The sequence below is a fragment of the Toxorhynchites rutilus genome, chromosome 2, assembly GCF_029784135.1.
Source record: "Toxorhynchites rutilus septentrionalis strain SRP chromosome 2, ASM2978413v1, whole genome shotgun sequence".
Classification (NCBI taxonomy): domain Eukaryota; kingdom Metazoa; phylum Arthropoda; class Insecta; order Diptera; family Culicidae; genus Toxorhynchites; species Toxorhynchites rutilus.
In genome coordinates, this window is record NC_073745.1 from 3,767,342 (window position 1) to 3,775,222 (window position 7,881).

Consider the following 7,881-nt stretch of genomic DNA (forward strand, 5'->3'; position numbering starts at 1 on the left):
AGAGAACAGTTTTATGCACGTGAGTGAGGTTTGCGTCATCATCCGACTGTTCACTGTAGGCTGTTGCACGAACGACGTGACGGAACTATTCATTGTGTCGAGTAGAATCAGGACAATATTGGTCAATCAATGAATCTGACGGAACGTGAATTTATGCAGATGAAATGAGTAATGAGAACGGACCAGTTTTAATCTAGCTGCAAAGAATGACTTGCTCATTGAACCTGGTACAGTTCATTCTGAATCGCACCAGAATATTCCGAAACGTAAGAAACGAAAATTTCAAAATAATGATGATGATAATGTACATCAAAATAAGATAAGTTTTGCGGATGTTGTTAAAAGTGCGAACATTCCTAATAACAATAAGATAACGGGTTATAATAATAGTACTAGTATCAAGCAAAGTAATCGTAAGACTCATCCGGTTATTGTAATCAAGCCTAAAGAGTCCAAACAAGATTGCGAGGGTACTCGGAAGCATTTGAAGACAAAATTAGATCCAAGCACACACAAAATTAATTGTTTCAGAAATGGAAGAAATGGCTCCATCATTGTTGAGTGTGCAACTGGAGCTAATATAGACGATGTGAAAAATGACATTGAAAGCAATTTGGGTTGAGAAGTATAGTGCTGTTGTTCCCATATATATATATATTTGTTACAAACCACGCTGGTAAATTTTGATTGGTCCCGACTATATAGTATTACTGATTCCGACTTAGCTCTTGACTTTTTTTAATACGAATATGGTAAGTTTCTTTGAATCTTTTGTCCCTCTACGACCAGTGAGGATCAACTCAAGAGCAAAGTGGTTTAATAATGACATATTGAACGCAATGATTGAGAGAGATGTTGCGTACAGACTTTGGGTCACTTCAAAAAATGAACAAGATCACATGCAGTTTAGAAGGTTACGTAATCGTGTAACTCATTTGATAAACAAGGCTAAACGTAACTACTTAAGTACTTTCATGGAATCTGCTAACTCTAGCAAAGAGATGTGGAAAAAAGTAAAGCATTTGAATGTTGTTAGTAGCTCTAATTACAGCATAAAGTTTAACAATTCTCCCGATGAAGTAAATGCATTTTTTGGGGAAAACTTCACTATAGACTGCGAATTACCAGCGATACCATATGAGAACGTTGATGGTTTCAATTTTTCTCCTTTTAGTAACTCGGAAATTGTGGCGGCTATCTCATCTATAACTTCCAATGCAATTGGCTTAGATGGAATTCCCTTAAAATTTATTAAGCTAATCCTGCCCTTCGTTATAGCTCCAATTTCCTATCTGTTTAATTTGATTATATCAAGTGGTAAGTTTCCTAGGGCGTGAAAGATCGCGAAAGTAATTCCAATTAAGAAAAAAGCAACAGGCACAAATTTGAATAATCTTCGTCCCATAAGCATCCTTTGCTCTTTGTCTAAGGCTTTCGAAAAGATCCTTAAAAACCAGGTTCAAGAGTATATAAATCGATTTGACCTGCTCAGTCCCTACCAATCAGGTTTCCGATCAGGGCACAGTACAACTTCTTCATTGCTCAAAGTTCACGATGATATACACAAATTTATTGATAGAAGGGGAGTTGCCTTCTTAATAATTATTGACTTTGCCAAAGCATTTAACAGGGTTTCTCACGTCAAACTACTGGAAAAATTATCCCACCAGTTCGGATTCTCTCGTAAGGCTGTATATTTGGTTAAATCTTATTTAAGTGCTCGTTCTCAGGTGGTTGATATAGATGGTAAACTCTCTGCACCCATCAGTATACTATCAGGTGTTCCTCAAGGATCAGTGTTGGGTCCAATTTTATTTTCTCTATTCATCAATGACCTTCCCTCAGTGCTACAAACCTGCAGGACTCACATGTTTGCAGATGATGTTCAATTATATCATTGCTCAATTGATGCATCTGTCGACGAAATGATCTGTTCAATCAACAATGATTTGAGAAATGTTTCGCTATGGTCATTAAGGAATCTTCTTCCAATAAATTCATCCAAAACATCCAAAACGAAAGCCATGTTCATTTCCAGACGGCATCTACGTATTGAATTACCAAGCCTAGTAATTAATAATGATATTATTGAATATGTTAATAAAGTTTCTAATCTCGGTATAATTTTTCAGCGTGATTTAGAATGGGATTCCCAAGTTAACTCCCAATGCGCGAAAATCTATGCCGGATTGAGACATTCAAGGCTTACGGCTCGTATGTTATCCATTTCAACAAACGTGAAGCTTTTCAGTTCACTTTTGAGGCCACACTTTTTTTACGGATTAGAGTTGATTTTGAATGCCTCTGCTAGTGCTCTAAATCGCTTAAGAGTTGCCTTGAATCATTGCGTGCGTTGGGTTTTTAACTTATCAATATATGACAGTGTAAGCCACCTACAACAGCAGCTTCTGGGCTGTTCATTTTTTGATTTCATTAAAGTTAGAAGTTGTGTTACCTTATTCAAAATTATCCATCAAGGTCCAAACTACCTCTCTGAAAAGTTGCAACCATTCAGAAGCTCTCGAGTAAGACACTACATCGTACCGCAACATAACTCCTCTCACTACAGTAGTACCTTCTTCGTTCGTGCAATTACTTTGTGGAATCAGCTTCCAACCTACATTAAAACTATACAATCAACTGCAAAGTTCTATCGTGAATGTATGGAATGGATAGGCAGAAGGAATTAGGCAGAATGAAACGGGCATATATGATATATTTAGTTGTTTAATTGTTTATATGTATATTTAATTGTAATCAGTTAAGAGTTTTTTTATTTTTTTTTATTTGAAATAATGTGGTTAGAACAACATAGACACCGATTGTAGAAATTTACAAGATAAAAAATCTTACTCTACAAGTATAGCAATGAATAAAATGAAATGAAATATCGGTGCCCAGATTGAAAATCGTGGGCATGAGCGATCAGCATTCCTCCGATGTTTTCATTGATTACCTCCGAAGTCAGAATGAAGGCATCGAAATAAAAGATGTAACAGTTTTAAATGTGTACGAAAATCCACGCTTCACCTGCAATAAGTTTACTGCTGTAATTGAAGCAGATGTTGACACATATAACTGTTTATTGAACGCGAAAAAAGTAAATGTGGGGTTCGATCGGTGCTCCGTAGTTCCTGCGATGAATGTATTAAGATGCTTCAAATGCGGAGAATTTGGACACAAGAGCACGGATTGCAAACAAAATTTTGAAACGTGCTCAAGGTGTAGTCAGAAAAACAAGACATCTGAATGCAAGACAACAGAACTCAGCGGACTATTTTTAATAAGTCAATTTCCAATCCCCTAGGAAATAATCTTGGAGTACCTCAGGAAAGTGTATTAGGGCCCCTTTTATTTATTATGTATATCAATCACATGCGAAGAGTTTTACGATTTTGTGACATCAACCTTTTTGCAGATGATACTGTGTTATTCATTGCAGCTAATGATTTAGATCAGGTCGTTTTACATTTGAATGTAGATTTACATTCTTTAAGTAGATGGTTGAAGTATAAGCAATTGAAAATGAACATAAGTAAAACTAAATATATGGTAATCTCGCGAAATCGTTTTTAAATGAAATCGTCTCCATCGTTATTGATAATGAGACTATTGATGGAGTTCGGGACATTAAATATCTCGGCGTGATTATTGATGCCAAACTCAAGTTCAACACTCACATTGACAATGTCATCAAAAAAAATTGCCAAGAAGTATGGAATCTTATGTCGATTGAAAAACGATTTAACTATTTGCAGCAAAATACAGCTATACAAATCATTCCTCGTCGATTATTTGCAAGAGACGGACACACATTGTCCGTCCTCCGCTACAATATCGAAGCTGGAAAGTTTTTTTTTCCCCCTCCGCCAAAGTGATTTTTGGTTGTTGTTTTTTTTCTTTCGCCCATTGGTGACAAGTTAAGTGCCAACGCATCCGGAACAGCGAGGAAGCAGCACCTCTCCAGCGACGCTGGACCGGTGTTCTGTGAATTGGTTCCATTGAGCGTTTTGTATCTTCACCAAACATCAAACAGAGAAGTACAATAGAATAGTTTTTGCCGTCTCGCTATTGTGCTTATACCGTAGCGTGCAGCGTTGTATAGCTCCCTGAATAGGGTTGTTCAAGTTGTTCGAACTCATCAGACTAAATTTTTTTATTGAGTTTTTATTTATTAATTTTTTTTTTACGAAATTATTGTTTTTTTTCAAGAAGATTTTTGATTTGAGCTAGTTTTTAGTTTAAGTTAGTTTTAAGTTGAGTTTTTGCGCGAGTGTGTGCGTGTGAGTTGTGTGTGTGCGTGCGAGTTTTTTTTTCGTTTTCACAGGCGGTTGCGCACCGTCTGCGCAACCGTTATGACATCTGCTGATTCCAATGTTGCGCGGACGCGTTATTATCAACAGTCCTCGAAGGCACCATGGGTTGTTTTCTTTCGGCCCAAGGAAAAAGCTTTGAGAACTCTTGATATTTCAAGAGATTTGCTGCGTAATTATAAGGGCGTCTCGATACATAAAGAGAGACCGGACAAACTGCGTGTAGAAGCACCGACTTTTGATGTGGCCAACAAGATTGTTGACCACGAAGTTTTTAACAGGGAGTATCACATCTACATCCCTTCTCGAGAAGTGGAGATAGAAGGCGTAGTAACCGACGCGAGTCTGAGTGTCGATGAACTAAAAAAAGCGTCGGGTTCCTTCAAAAACTCGATGATTGGAGATCTTGTAAAGATCCTGGATGTTAGAAATCTGCATTCAGCATCTTTGGAAGAGAATAAAAAAGTTTATAAGCCCTCGCACTCTTTTCGGGTTACTTTCGCAGGTTCTGTTCTCCCAAACTATGTGAAAGTAGAAAATGTTTTTTTCCCAGTGCGCCTGTTTGTACCGCGGGTTTATAATTGTACCAAATGTAAAAAGTTGGGACACTCGGTTAGCCACTGCGGCAACAAATTTCGTTGCGGTAAATGTGGCGAGAAACATAGTGAGGATTCTTGCACTCAAACAGTGGAAAAATGTATTCACTGTGGCGAGAATCCTCACCCTCTACAAGAGTGCCCAAGATACAAACAGCACTCCGATAAAGTGAAGCGTTCTATCGCTGGACGCTCCAAGCGGACTTATGCTGAAATGCTAAAGACCGCATCAGCCGCTCAAGATGAAAACCAATTATCGGTTTTGTCATCTCAAGAATCGGACTCTGATTCTGATATATATATATATATATATATATATATATGATATATGATGGCCCTCCACTTACCCCGTACATGGAAATTTATATGTTTGGGCAAATTTATCTAAAAAGATAATTTTAAATTAATTTCTTTGAAAGCTAATGTCCTTGCATTGTCTTTGATTCCTATGTACGTCCATCAAAACCTTTTTTGAAATTTTTTTTTTTTTTGCTGCATCATCATATTTTTACATTTCAACAAAACAGTTCAAACGCAAACACAACCACTTATTTACAAAGCCACATTAGTTCTGACAAATGTCACACAATTCCGTTTGAACTCATTCACACTAGCTTCTTTCATTTGTACCGGTAGCATATTATAAAGCCTTATCCCTTTGTAGAACAGTGAATTCTGAGTGCTTGCTAGCAGAAACGATGCCGTACGGATGTTATTAGCAGATCTTGTACTATATCGGTAGATGTCCCTTCCTCTTATTATCCTGGACGTCAAGTATGCTGGAGCTGAACCTTTTGCAATTTTGTGTATCAGTAGTAGCGTGAGATACGTCACGCGTTGCTTTACTGAGAGCCATTGGAGTGTTCGAAGCATCAACAGAACGGGAGTCCTTCGATCGCATTGCAGAATTATACGCATGATCTTGTTTTGGATTTTCTGGAGGCGACGCATTTGCTGATCATTGGCGAGATACAAGATTCATGGGCAGAAATCTATGTGCGGTGATATCAGGGCTTTGTACAAGTGAATCAAACTCCACTGCGATAAATCTTTCTTTAGTCGACAGAGAACTCCAAACTTCTTCGCAATCTTTTTCACTGTGTGGTCAATATGGCTTTTGAAGCTTAGTTTATCATCTATTATAACACCTAAGTATTTAATTTCACAAACACGTTCTAACAAACGATTATCAATCGTCACATTCACACTTTCACTATACACTGACTTATTGCTAATTAACATGTATTTTGTTTTGTCAATGTTCAGCTTCAATTTCTTAAATTTTAGCCATTTGGCCAAGTTTGAAAGATCACAGTTCAATTTTTCAGTAGCAGCAATAGCATTGTCGGAAGAAATGTATATCACAGTATCGTCGGCAAATAGGTTTATATCACAGTGCTTTAGTATTCTCTTTAAGTCGTTAATGTATAAAATAAACAAAATAGGACCTAACACACTGCCTTGAGGCACACCAATATTTGTCTCTTTGGTATTGGATATCACAGAATTGTACTTGGTCCTTTGAGTTCGACTGTCAAGGTAGGATACAAACCATTGTAGAACAGTGTCAGTAATACCATACTTTGTAAGAGTGTTCAGTAGTTTTCTTCTCGATATCGTCTCAAAAGCCCTTTTCAAGTCTAAAAACACCGCAATCACATTTTGCTTCTTCTCGAAGGTCTCCTTCCATTTTACAAGGACTAGGTTTAAAGCACTTTCACAAGAATGTTTCTCACGGTATCCAGATTGTTCAGGAACTAGAAGGTCGTTTACTACAATGTATTCCAGCAACTGTTCCTTGACGATTAGCTCCAACACTTTCTCGTACACTGGAAGCATGTTTATCGGGCGATGTTCTTCTGCTTTCACTGTTCCATTCACCTTCTCGATGGGCACTACCACCGATTCTTTCCATGAGTCAGGTACATTTCCAGTGGCCAAAGAGTCGTTTATAATATTTAACAGGGGTACTTCAATAGCTTCAAATGCATCTTTCAAGATTCTGGAATTGATCTCATCAGATCCTGATTTTTCCTCCAGCGACCAAACCACCGTTTTGAGTTTTTCAAGAGTGATTGATTGAAACTTCGACAGCTTACTACCAGTGAAATTTTCTGTCAGTTCTAATGGTTCGTCTACCTCATCTATTGAGTCACTGATATCCTCGATGCTACTCACAAAATATTCGTTGAACTTTTCAGCAATGACCTGCTCGTCACTCACTTCTTCTCCATTAAAGCTAATAGCTTGAGGGTGGACTAGCTTAGGTTTGATCATTTTTTTCAAGATCTTCCATAGCTCTTTGGTGTTATGTTTGTTTACTTCTATCGATTGCTGCACGTATTCATGCCTTGTTCTCTTCAGTGTACATGCATATTCGTTCCGGTGGACTTTGTATGTTTGCCAAGCTTGGTCAGAGCGTTGTTGGAGGAATTGATATATGTAGCATCTCGTTTTCGCTTCATTCGCTGTAACTCTACGGTGTACCACTTGTTTGTGTTTTCCAATTTAACAAACTTGACAACCACTAGTTGATTAACACATATTTTCATTACTTCATTGAAGCCGCTAGCTTTCTCATGGAAGTTGTTTAAACTCACTACTTCTGACAATTTTTCCCTTAATAAATTCAAAAGGGCAGTACGGCTATAGTTTTTCCAACACTTAATTTTCACGTCAGTTTCATCAACTTTGTCCAAGCTACCGTCAAGAGACACACACAAAGTTTCGTGGTCAGATATCTTAAAATCCGGTACAACACAAACATTGATATCACAGTTCGAGAATATTAGGTCAATTAATGTTTGACTAGTACGGGTTATACGTGTGCATTGTTGGACTAGTTGCATGAGTCCTTGCGCTTCAGCCACAAGCTTTAACTGGGAAGCATCTCGTGAATTGAACCAGTTGATGTTGAAATCGCCAGCAAGTAGTGTGAATTTGGACAGATCAACGATTTCTTCCAACCACGA